We start from the raw sequence: 11,886 nt of genomic DNA, 5'->3' as shown, positions 1-11,886 counted from the left end.
AAAAGCCCCAGTTTGGGGCAGGGAAAGCCGGGGGAAAAGCCCCAGTTTGGGGCGGGGAAAATCGGGGAAAAAGCCCCAGTTTGGGGCAGGGAAAGCCCCAGTTTGGGGCAGGGAAAGCCGGGGGAAAAGCCCCAGTTTGGGGCAGGGAAAATCGGGGAAAAAGCCCCAGTTTGGGGCAGGGAAAGCGGGGAAAAGCCCCAGTTTGGGGCAAGGAAAGCCGGGAAAAGCACCAGTTTGGATATCAGGGAATATTCCTGCACTGCCCAGAGTGGTGGTGGAGTCACATCCCTACAAAGATTCAAATCCCGAGTGGATGGGGCATTTGGGAATGTGGTTTTTTTGGGGTGATTTTGTAGCTCTTTCCCAACCACAACACGAACCCAAACAGCTCCATTTACAGGAGTCTGGCCCTGGAGGGTGAGGACACACCAAATGTCATTTTCAATCTTTGTTTTGTCTGGGCACAGCTCACACAAGGGGCACTAAAACACCCAGAGAGAGGATGGTGGGCTCACACCATGCCCTGGGCTCTCCCAGCACAAATCCCATCCCTTTTTCTCCCTTTTCCTTCAGCAAAAAGAGATTTATCCTGCTCCCAGCCCCAGCTGTTCAGGGAATTACATGACTCAAATCCACCAACACTTGCTCAGGGCAGCTCGGATTTGATTCCCCCACACCAGATGTGCCTCTGAGAAAAAAAAAAAAATAAAAATAAAAATAAAAAAGGGCTTTGTGGGATCATCACCCTGGCCCAGCTTTCCCAGCTCCCCACCAGCACAGACAGGCTGGAGCAGCTGGGGGAGGATGGATGGATGGATGGATGGATGGATGGATGGATGGATGGATGGATGGATGGAGAATCCCTGGGGTCCCTGTGCAGCTGGGGCAGGGATGGAAAGAACCCCCAGATCCTCCTCCCCAGTGTTCTCTCTCCCCTGCAGCAGCAGACTTAAAAAAAATTAAAAAAATAAAATAAAGACGTTTCGTTTGAAAAGAAAAAAATTAATATATTCTGCATGAATTTTTAAGAGAGGGTGAAGTCATCCTCGGTTTTTCCTGGATCTGAAGAGAATCCCATTCAAGCAGACATCAAAATAAAAAAAAAAAAAAATCATCCAAACAAACCATCCCCACTCTGCAATTCTCTGCATAACCTTGGCTTTGTTCAGAGCAGGATCTGTGGCAAGCTAAATGTGGCTCCGTGCATTACATCAACCCAAATTCCATTTATTCTCTCTGCATCACAAGGAAAACTCCCTCATTCCCACCCCAAAGCTCGGTGCCAATTTCCCCATTCCCAGGGCTGGAGTGGGATGGATCCCCCTAAAGAATCAACAGCTTTTCCCTTTGGAAAAATAATCCCAGAGAGAGCCCCACGTCCACCTGCTGCACCAGAGCCACCTGTTCCCAGCCATGGAGGTGGGAAAGGCCAGGAATTCTCCTCCACCTCTGGATTTGCTCCTCTGCTCCAGCCCCATTTGCATTCCCGGGCAGGAAGGGGGTGGGCAGGCAGGTCATGATTAAAGCTCAGAGGGATTAAAGGCAGGGAAAGGAAAGGCTCCTGGCAGTTCTCCAGCTGGGTCAGCGGGGGAAGCCACGCTCTGGGATGAGGGATGGACACAGGCTGCTGCTTTCCATGGAGCCACAGGACAGCGGGGAGATCCTGGGAGCCCCTTTCCAGCTGGGAAAACACACCCAGGGGTGCCTGCACTGCCTGGTTTGTGTTTTTTTAACGAGGCATTTAAGGTGTCTGATTCCACTTGTGAGATGACCCAGACGGGTTTTCCCAAAACCAGCTTTGGACAAGGAACGTGTGGCTGAGAAATCCCTGGAGAACATCTCCAGAGGGGCTCCTGGGAAAACAAACCCAGGGGGAGCCTGTCCTGCCTGGTTTGCATTTCTTAACAAGGCACACTCAAATTTAATGTGTCTGATACCACTTGTGAGATGACCCAGACGAGTCTTCCCAAAACCTGCTTTGGACAAGGAAAGTGTGGCTGAGAAATCCCTGGAGAACATCTCCAGAGGGGCTCCTGGGACCCCCTTTCCAGCTGGGAAAACAAGCCCAGGGGGAGCCTGCCCTGCCTAGTTTGTGGTTTTTTACGAGGCATCCCCTAATTTAAGGTGTCTGATACCCCTTGTGAGATGACCCAGATGAGTTTTCCCAAAACCAGCTTTGGACAAGGAAAGTGTGGCTGGGAAATCCCTGAAGAACATCTCCCCACCAGCCCCTTTCCAGCTGGGAAAACAAACCCGGGGGGGCCTGCCCTGCCTGGTTTGAGGTTTTTTTTAACACATCCCATAATTTAAGGTGTCTGATTCCACTTGTGAGATGATCCAGAGGAGTTTTCCCAAAGCTTTCCCCCAAACCAGCTTTGGACAAGGAATGTGTGGCTGGGAAATCCCTGGAGAACATCTCCCCACCAGCCCCTTTCCAGCTGGGAAAACAAGCCCAGTGAGTGCCTGCCCTGCCTGGTTTGTGTTTTTTAACAAGGCATTTAAGGTGTCTGATATCACTTGTGAGATGATCCAGATAGGTTTTCCCAAAGCTTTTTCCCCAAAACCAGCTTTGGACAAGGAAAGTGTGCCTGGGAAATCCCTGGAGAACATCTCCAGAGGCTCTGACACGACACTGGGGTGAAACCCTTCCCTTCCAACCCCTCCAGGGCTGGTCCAGGAGGATTGGGGAGGTGATTCTGGACAGGAGGTGAGGTGGACACCAGGAATGAGCCAGACCTGATTCCTGCACATCCACAGAGTCTCAGGACACAGGGAATTCAATCCCCTGGCACAGGCAGCACATCCCTGCCCATGGGAAAGAAAATTCAGCTTTACCAGACACTCCAATACCTCCAGTGAAACAATGGAATTTCCTTCATTATTCCTCCTCAGAATAATGGAATTTCCCATCAGTTCTGGCGGAAAAGAGAGAATTTCTGCTTCTGTATTTGTATTTTTAGGATTTTTTTTTCCCCCCTGGCACATCCCAAGCCTTGTCCCTCTCCAGCAGCGCTGAGGTGGCAAAGGCAGGCAGGGAATTCCCAAGGTTTCTGCTTTCCCTGCCTGCCTAAACCTCAAGGAAATCATTAACTGGGCAGAGGGAGGAGCTCAGAGAGGTTACCGGCTTTCCCATCCTCATTCCCGCTGGGAAAAAAAAAACACTCCTTCAAAGGGAAAAAGCCGGGCAGGGAAGCTGATCCCAGTTCTGGGAGCCGTGGGAGGGAGGGAAGGGAAGGATCCTGGATTATTACTCACACACCAAAGCCACATCCAGCCCTTTTCCCGACCTTTTTTTGGCATTTCCTCACTGTCCCACACATTTATTTTTACACACTCGTGTCGTGCTCTGTGCCTGATCCTTCCCAGCTCCAAGAGCTTCATCCAGAAACCTTTAAAATGGGGAAAAAAGCAGCAGCAAAGGCAGCCCAGACAGGGAATGATTCCTGCTGGAATGTTTTCCTGCTCACAGGCATTCCCAGAGGGGCCTTATCAGGAGGGAAGGTTTATTTTCCAGGCTGGTGTTGCCCAACCCCACCCGGCTGATATAAAAGCCAAGGCTCAATTCATGCTTTAGTTTGGTTGGGTTTGTTGTTTGGTTTTTTTTTTAATCCTAAAATAAATACACAGATGGAGCAGGTGGAAATCAGGGAGGAGCTCAAGACCTGGGAATGTTTTATCTCAGTTTTTAGAGAATTGTAGGATCATGGAATGGAAGGAATTTGGTTTGGAAGGAATTTAAAGCCCATCCAGCCTCACCCTTTCCCCTATCCCAGAATTGCTCCAAGCTCTGTCCAACCTGGCCTTGGACACTTCCAGGGATGGTGAATCCTTGGGAAAATCCATTCCAGGGCCTCACCATCCTCACAGGGAATAATTCCTTCCCAATATCCCATTTCGTCTGTGTCCATGTGAAGCCATTCCCTGTGTCCTGTCCCTCCATCCCTTGTCCCCAGTCCCTCTCCAGCTCTCCTGGAGCCCCTTTAGGCCCTGGAAGAGGCTCTGAGCTCTCCCTGGAGTTTTCCCTTCTCCAGGTGAACATTCCCAGCTCTCCCTGGAGTTTTCCCTTCTCCGGGTGAACATTCCCAGCTCTCCCTGGAGTTTTCCCTTCTCCGGGTGAACATTCCCAGCTCTCCCTGGAGTTTTCCCTTCTCCGGGTGAACATTCCCAGCTCTCCCTGGAGTTTTCCCTTCTCCGGGTGAACATTCCCAGCTCTCCCTGGAGTTTTCCCTTCTCCGGATGAACATTCCCAGCTCTCCCTGGAGTTTTCCCTTCTCCAGACAAACATTCCCAGCTCTCCCTGGAGTTTTCCCTTCTCCAGGTGAACATTCCCAGCTCTCCCTGGATTTTCCCTTCTCCAGGTGAACATTCCCAGCTCTCCCTGGAGTTTTCCCTTCTCCGGACGAACATTCCCAGCTCTGCCTGGAGTTTTCCCTTCTCCGGGTGAACATTCCCAGCTCTCCCTGGATTTTCCCTTCTCCAGGTGAACATTCCCAGCTCTCCCTGGAGTTTTCCCTTCTCCGGACGAACATTCCCAGCTCTGCCTGGAGTTTTCCCTTCTCCAGGTGAACATTCCCAGCTCTCCCAGCCCTTGGAATCCTCTGGGATGATGATGATGATCCTCAGGGAAAACCCCATCAGAGATGAGACAGGGAACAAACCCCAGTCCAGCACCCCCAGGATGCCCCCAAAGGCTTCCCAAGCACATCAGGTTTGTATGGAAACAGGAATTAGACCCAGCATCCCGGGATTTCAGCTCTATTTGCTGATGATTTCCTGGCAGTGAGGGATTTAGCTCCTCTTTAAGCCCAGCTAAAGCTTTCCTTGGGTTTAAATCCAGCGAGAAAAATAAAGGAAAATAAAAAAAGTGATTATTTTTAATCGGTTAATACTCGACATCTGCTTGGAAAAGGGAGTATTTGTTTGGATTACACCCATGGATAATGCTCTGCATTATTCTGGTTTTATTGAAGGGAGATGATGCCGAGGGGTTTTCCCTCATTTTGGATGTGTTACTCTGCACCAGGTGGGAATAAACCTCCAACAGGCTGAGGACCCAAAATCCTCCCCTTTTCCAAGCCTTTTTTTACTTCCCTGGAATTTTGTGGACTCCTTTACAAGCAGCACCTTTACAGGCCCCACCTGAAGCACCAGAGATGGATTTGGGATAAAAAACACACACCCAGAGCAGGATTTTTCCCTTCCCTAAAAGCCTGGAGCAGAAGGATCCAGCAATTCCCCATCCCTGACTCCTCCCATGTCAAACACTGCAGGGACTCATTTAAGCCACCCGAGTATTTATAACTCTCCAGTGATATAAAATCCACCAAACATATGGAAAACAAGCTGATTTATTTTTTTTCTCCATGGAATCCATCCAGGAAGGCTCAATGGTACCACACAGGCCTCATTTCATTTTCAGTTGGACAATTTCTAAAGCTGGATCAGAAAGGCTTAAAAAGGGAATTTTGAGGAGCTCTGATGGTGAGGGCTGAGCCCACCAAGGATTCACTGCTGGGAATGGAGAAGAAAAGGATCCAGGGAAACCTCAGAGCCTTTTCCAGGGCCTGAAGGGGCTCCGGGAGAGCTGGAGAGGGACTGGGGACAAGGGATGGAGGGACAGGACACAGGGAATGGCTTCACATGCACACAGATTAAATGGGATATTGGGAAGGAATTGTTCCCTGTGAGGATGGTGAGGCCCTGGAATGGATTTTCCCAAGGATTCCCGATCCCTGGAAGTGTCCAAATCCAGGCTGGACAGGGCTTGGAGCAATCTGGGATAGTTGGAAATGTCCCTAAGGCAGGGATTGGGGCTGGAGAACCTTGAAATTCCTTCCCAGCCAAACCACTCCCTGTCTCCATTAATTTACCTCCAGCACTTCAGGAGTGTGGGGAGACAGCAGAGAAAAGCTCCAGCTGCCTCCTCCTTGCAATTTGATTTATTTCTATTGTTAGGAATCAACAGTTCTCCTGGAACTGCAGCATTCCCAGTGTGCAGAATCTCTGGAGAACAGGAGGAAAAAAAATCACTTTTCATCTGAGCATCAATAAATTCCCACATTCCTTCGCTCTGCAGCACAATTTGGGAGAGGATTTGTAGAAAATCCCAAAGGATTTTCCCTGGAACACACAGACCTGACATTCCCAGCAAAGAGAGAAAGATCTGCCTGAGCTGAACTCAAATCAAACCTCAGCCAAGCCAGAGCTGTTCCCACAGAATTCCCATCCCTGGGGGTGACAAAGTGTCCCTGGCTGGAGCAGCTGTGCCCCGGCTGATCCCTGTGCCAGGAGCAGCCTGGCACTGCCAGCCCGGGCCATCCACACCCAATTCTGCCTCTAAATCTCATTTTTTTGCTGAGTCGAGGGATGCTGGAAGCAGCAGGATCCACTCCTAAAATATTCCCAAAGTTTCAGCTCCCAACTGATCCAGAATAAATCAAAATAATTTAATTTAACACCCTCGTCTGAGCTCTGGGAACAAAATTAGGAGGAGTTTTTTCATCAGCTCTGCTCAAATCCAGGGGCAGCACATCCAGCCTAATTTTCCTTATCCTCCCTCTCCCCATTTATTTGGTTCATTTTTAGTTTTCCAGTATAAATTTGCTAGATTTAAAAAATACAAAGTTGCCCCCTCCAGCCCTGTTAAAAGAGCAGCAGAGAGAGGAATAAATGGATTTTTCTGAGAGGGGAAAAATGGCCCAACCAGGGATTTTCCCTGAGGATGAAGGACAGGGTGGGACAGCAGGAATTATTTGGAAACTTTGCTGGATTGGGAGCACAAATCAGAAATTCCATGTTCCTCTACTCAACACTTAAGTTACTTTTCTGGAATATATTTCTGGATGGAATGTGAAACCCTTTGAATTGTGGTAAAACCCCTGGAATTGCAGGCTGAGGGAAGCCCCAGCTGATTTAAATGCAGGGGATTCATTAATTAATTAATGAATTAGCCCTGAGTGTGGCGTGTCCAGTGTGCTGCACCTGCATTTCTCCAGCCACAAAAATCTAGTTATTAATTATAAATAAAGCACTGAGCCAGAGGGTAAAATCTGGGAATGGGGATGGGATTATCCCACTGCTCTCACTCCTTTTTTATTCCCTTTGTGCTTCCTGGTGGGAGCAGCTGAGAGGCCTCATTTCTTTATGGCTTTATTTTGGTGATTTTAATTGCAAAAAGGGGTGGCAAAAGCCCAGGACTGGGACTTGCAGGCTGAAAAAAAAATAAAATAAAATAAACACAGCACGTTACAAAGTGCATGAGGAATGAAAAATTGTCTCCTTAAACAGAGCCAAACACCAAAAATAGGAATATCCTGAGCCAAACAGGTGACAGCAGTGGCATTTAAATGGCTCCTCAAAAAAAAGGAGTGACTTTGCAGGGACAAATCTTCCTCTGAGTCATGGTCAGGACAAAAATAGAAGGGGATTTTTCTCTCAGCTCCAAAGGCTGATGCCCATAAAGTCCAAAGTTTTTGGCTGAAATCCACTTTTTTTTTTTTTTGAGGGGCCTTTTTAAAATATGTCCCCAAATCCGAGAGGTTCAAACCCTGCTGGGATTTTTGGGAAGGATGGAGCCAGCACAGTTTGATTTTTGTGGCTGGATAAATGCAGAGCACTGGACACAGCACACTCAGGATTAAATTAATTAATTAATTAACAAATCCCCTGGACTGAAATCAGCTCAGTTCCCTCTCTCCCTGCAGGGCCAGCCTGCAATTCCAGGGATTTTACCACAATTCAAAAATGGTTTCATGTTCCATCCAGAATAAATGGCTTTTGGCCCAAGACCAGGAACTTAATGGTTGCTAAGGAGAGGATGTGGGATTTCTGTACCTGCTCCCAGCCCAGGGACATTTCCACAGAAATTCCTGCTCTTGCTTCAGGAGAATTCTCAATCCCCAGCCTTTAAAAAGTGGAGGTGAAGATGATTTTTGGAGTTTTATCACTGGGAGAAAGGAAAAAAATCTGAATCCTCTTGTGTGGGTCACAAAGGTGATTCCTCTTCCATGGGTGGCACTGCCAGCTCTAAAAATTATCCCTCAAGGATGAGAAATCCCAGTCCTGCCTGCTCTGGACAACCATGAGGTGCAGAGTGAGTGTTTTAAATAAGACAGGGGCAGGCAGAGCGAGCAGGAGGCTGGAAAAAAAGCACTAAAAATAACGGGCTAAGCAAGGGTGGATCCCAGCTGAGCCTCATTAGTCACAGAGAGACTGGTGGCACAGCAGCACCATATAAGAGCAAGAAAACAACTCTGCTCTCTTAAATCTCTTTTTTTTTTTTTTTTTTTTTTTCTCTTCTTCTCCTGTTCTACCTCAGGCTTTTTTTTTTTTTTTTTCCTGTTGTTCTGTCAGCTTGAAGCTTTTCCTGCTGCTTTAGTTTCCACAGGCTGGAGATCCCAGGTGGTTCATTTTAAGGTGTGTGCTGGAATCAGGGCAGTTTTCACAGACAGGCACTTAAGGGGTTACTAAAGGTTGGATTTGGGATTTTTTTTTTTTTTTTTTTTTTTTTTTTTTTTTTTTTTTTTTGTCCATTTACACCATCAGATTGAGCCTTTAGGTTGAGCCATGGAGTTTTCCTGGTGGCAGGAATTCCCAGGAAAGGCAGAGCTCAATCCCAGGGGATTCACTGGGATGAGCACCAAGGTGAAGTTTTATTTTGGGATGGAGACACAGGCATGGAACACAGGGATTAGGAAGGAGGGTCAGGCTCAGGCTGAGCTCTGGAACCTCTGGCACAGCTGGATTTTCAGGAGAAAATGAAGAAAAGGCCACCCAATCCCTGAGGCACGGGAAGGGAAGGAAATGCAATGGGAAAATGGGGTATTACAGCAGGGAATAAAAAAAAAAAAAACCCTCCAGAATTCCAAATGCCTCCAAAACTGCCAAAGGCCTCCAAAGTTCCCAAAGTCTCCCAAAACTCCCAAAGGCCTCCAAAGTTCCCAAAGTCTCCCAAAGGCCTCCAAAGTTCCCAAAGTCTCCCAAAACTCCCAAAGGCCTCCAAAGTTGCCAAAAGCCTCCAGAATTCCCAAATGCCTCCAGAACTCTTCTGACCTTGGAATTATTTTTATCCAGCATCTCTCCTGAGCAGCAGCAATTCCAATTCCACACCCCAATCATTCCAGGAGTATGAAATGTAAGGATAACAAGGAAAGAGGGATTGGGAATGGAGAACTGGGGCTGCCCCAGAACAGCAGCACAGTTTCCTGGGAATAACACACAGAGGAGTGAGATGGGGAACAGCCAAACTGCCTAACTCATCTTGAAAAATATATTTATTTATATGGATTATGGTGTAAAATGTGGGAAACCCACATCCATGTGATTTATGGACAGCCTGGACTGGAATTTCCTGGGAACAGGGATAATTCCTGCAGCCCCTGAGCAGGGAGAAGGGCTGGCTGAGCTCTGAGCACCCACTTTGAGCCATTCAAATATTAATATATGGAAATATTATCAGCCAGTTTGGTTCACTTGAGGGTGGATTCCAAGGAGAACAGGAGGTCAAGGTTGTAACCAAGGATTTCAGGATTTTCACCTGCTTTGCCCTTCCCAGAAAAACATCTCCAGGAAAAGGAAAAGATGCTGGAGGTGTTTTTCCAGCAGGATGTTCTCCTGCTGCTCCCAACAGCCCCAAGCTGGGAAATCTCCCTCTCAGGAAAAGCCTCTTGGATCTTTGCAAGGCTCAGCTAAAAGTTGCCTTGATGCTTTTTAAACCAAAAAACAAGAGATGAGAAAGCAGCAGGAGAAAGGAAAGGGCAGCTGAGATGTGCCAGGAAAAAAAGCAAAGAATTTGGATATTATTCATTGATGCAAATGCAAAATACAGAGAATTCCAGGTGGAAAAATGATTCCCACAATTATTTTTCTTCTGAACTCCTAAGAAGAATTGATCATCAAACACCTGCCAGGCCAAGGAGGCAGAGAAGAGGATGACCCTGGTACTGGATGTTGCTATTTCCCCAAATCCCTCTTCAATAAATCCAATATAGGAATTACACGGAATAAAAAAAAAAGTCAGGATTCAATTTTTAATAACTCACTAAAAGCATTTGGCTTCCCCAGGGGCTGCACACACCAGCAGCTTTTGTGTGCATAAAAAAAACCAGCACTTTAATAGAGTTCTCTTTTATTTTTGAACATTGCCTCAAAAGAGAGGGGATTAAATCTCAGCCTGGCACTTCTCTTCCCATGGAAATCCTATTTCCTCTCGGATTTCCAGAGGAAAGAGCAGGAATGAACAGCCCTGGGTGTGATTTTCTCATTAAAGGAGATCTATAGATCACGGAGCTGCACTCCCAGATGGGGGCTATAAATAAAATCTCCCACTCTGGTGACGCACAAACGACTCCACAGGGAAAAGATGAGGTGCCCCAAAATGATTTGAACCCTTGGAAAAACTGGAAAACCTCCAGGGAACGAGGGATTGTGGAGATTAAGGATAATTGGAAGAGGGAAAAATAATTTTCCACCGAATCCATGGGAGCTCTGCTGGAGCAGGATTGATTTCTGAGCTGGGAGAGAGATTTTTTTTAACCTTTTTAGTTTCTAACTGACAAAATTCCGACACAAAAGCAGAATTATTTGAGATTGAAGAGCCTGGACACATCAAATTCTGGTTCCCCTCAGCCCTGTCACTGAATTCCACAGGAATTCCTGGATCACCAAGTCCAGCCTTGGAAAATACCACACTGAGCAGATGATGGGATTATTTTTCAACAGCTTCACTTTTATAAAATTCAATTAATCCCCACAGTGAGACATTGGGAGAAGCTGGGAAATCACATTTCCTCCCAGTGGGGATTACACCCGACTTTAGTGAATTACACTGGGATTTTATATATCCTTTCAAAAGGTTTTCTCTTTAAAAAAGTCTATTTTCCCCACTAAATCTGCTGCTCCCTTAAAGCTCCTTGGGGCTGCAGCACAAACTGAGGAGATGGGAACACAAATTCACATCACTGATATTGATTGTCCTGATTTTTTTATTTTTTTTTTTTTACCTGCTTTTCCAACCAGCTCAATCCAAACCACCTTAAATCCAGGGCAGGGAGGAAGAAGGAAATAAATCACAATTCCTGCTGTTCTTATCGCTGCTGAGGCAATCCTGCTGCTCACAGAAACAAACTCTCTGAGGCTGTGGGGGGAGATCTGAAGCATTATTTAGAATATTTAAAGGAAATCTTTAAATATTTAAATCATTTAGAATATTTAGAACATCCCTGAGGTCCCTGGAATTTTGGAGGCAGGACAATCCTGGTTTTCCAGCAGATTTTCAATGTGGTTGGGGTTGCACTGAATAAATCTCTTTTCCTTTGGTTTTTAAATATCCTCTGCTTATAATTTCTCCCTCCATTTTTCCACAATTCCAGGTGTTCCAGACATCCCATCCACAGGGGAAATAACAGGTTTTGCACAGCACAGGGCGAGTTGTGAGAATTAAACCTCCTTCCCCCTGCCTTGCATTTATCCCACTTAATAAGCAAGGAATATTTGCCTAAGTACATAATTATTATCCTGGGAAATCAAAATTCCTGCTGCTATTCCAACCTGAGACACTTGGGTTCAAGTGGGAATTTGAAGAATTAGGGGAAAGGATGCAAGGCTCCAGAATTTCTCTTTTTTTAATAAAAAAAACAACCCACTGTTCTGAGATATTCCAAATTTTGCTTGGCATAAAGGCTCATCCCTCTCCTTGGAAATCCTTTGGATTTCTTACTTGTGATTCCCAAACACCAAAAATACTCATTTATAATAAATTGACTGGTTTTGCAGAGCCAGATCACAACGATGATCCCTCAGCATCACATTAAAGGGAGATTCACTGCTGTCTGAACCACAATTAGTGCTAAAAAAATCCAATTTTTCCAGCTTTTCCACATCCCACAG

The 11,886-nt window shown here is 46.5% G+C and overlaps 1 protein-coding gene across 1 annotated transcript in view; it reads right to left on the bottom strand.

Annotated features, from left to right (window-relative positions):
• LOC310913458 (schwannomin-interacting protein 1) overlaps positions 1–11,886 on the bottom strand; it is a 66,344-nt gene that overhangs the window by 19,939 nt on the left and 34,519 nt on the right. The window lies entirely within an intron of this gene.

The sequence above is a fragment of the Zosterops lateralis genome (assembly GCF_965231275.1).
Source record: "Zosterops lateralis genome assembly, chromosome: 10".
NCBI lineage: Eukaryota > Metazoa > Chordata > Aves > Passeriformes > Zosteropidae > Zosterops > Zosterops lateralis.
Note: the sequence above shows the minus strand (reverse complement) of the source record. Positions and strands in the feature narration are given on the sequence as shown.